The sequence below is a fragment of the Rhinopithecus bieti genome, unplaced genomic scaffold (genome assembly GCF_001698545.2).
Source record: "Rhinopithecus bieti isolate Rb0 unplaced genomic scaffold, ASM169854v2 scaffold_19840, whole genome shotgun sequence".
Taxonomy (NCBI): domain Eukaryota; kingdom Metazoa; phylum Chordata; class Mammalia; order Primates; family Cercopithecidae; genus Rhinopithecus; species Rhinopithecus bieti.
Window position 1 is genome coordinate 466483 of NW_016809771.1, and position 1185 is coordinate 467667.

Here is a 1185-nt window from a genome sequence, read left to right on the forward strand (position 1 = left end):
AGGCCCTGCCCGAGGGAGGGGAGCGGGCGCGGTGCAGAGGCTGCGGGGTCCGCTCTGGGCGCGGGTCGAGGGCAGGGAAGGCGCGGCGCGGGGCGCGCGGGGGTGGGACGCCCCTGGCGTGGGGCCGGGGTCGGCGTGGGAAAGCTGGGGCCGGGGGTGTTTATGTAATGCGACCCCGGGCCCGAAACCGCCGGGGGCGAGTAGGAGCGACTGAAAAGCTGGGAGCTCGTGTAGTAAAACCCAGTTACCCAGCCTGGGCGCAGGCGAGTTGCCCCGAGCGACCTCTTGGCTGCGGAAGCGGGCCAGAAGCCGAGGCCGCAGAGTGCGTGGTCTGGGGAAGGCTGGTGCAGCCACCCAGCAGGGTGGATTGTGCCCTTCCTGTCTCAGGAAAATTGCTTCGGTTACTGAGGCCCAGCGAACACGCTGCCTTGAGGAAACTTAACTTTGCACTCAAGTTTGTAGACAAAAGGGTGTAAATATGCTATATAAGTGTAACTGTAACCCTGACCCAGTTCGGCCTCAAGATCTGTCATTGCCGCTGCGGCTGCTGCTCGAGCTTTTGGAGTTTGCTTGTAGTGTTTGAAAGGGAGCAGGTGTAAACGGATTTAAACGAACATCTTTAGATCTGGGTGTTTTTCCTAGCTCCACTTTCAGAGATGGAAAAACGTGCCAGAGTTGGCCCTGCTTTGAGGCAAGGCCTTCATACAGGCAGCAGCCAAATGCAACACGAAAGCCGCTTTATATTAAGGTCGTGGGCTTTTAGTAGGCTGCAAAATGATCGTCTCTAGGATATGCATTCCCTAATGCTGAGATTTGGAATGTTCGAGGATGGGGCCAAGGGTGGGGGAATTCTCCTTATAGGCTTGATAATATGTCACATGAGAACCTTGGAAAGTAATTGACTGAATTTGGAAAAATACCTCTGTCCTGTGTTGGTACGAGAACCAAACTACATTAGTACTCTCCAAATGATTGACCTGTTTTATCTAATTTCCTAGTGAAAATCTACTGAACTTTATGAATTAGTTTAACCAACCTCTAAGTTTTACAACTGATGCTTTTCAAATATGAAGTGTATCGTTTGTCCTGAGAAGCAGAGGTTGATTATTTTTTAATAAACAAAAGTGATACTTTAGCCTCAATATTCTTTGGATCAGCCTTACCTATCAATATTACATGCTGTAC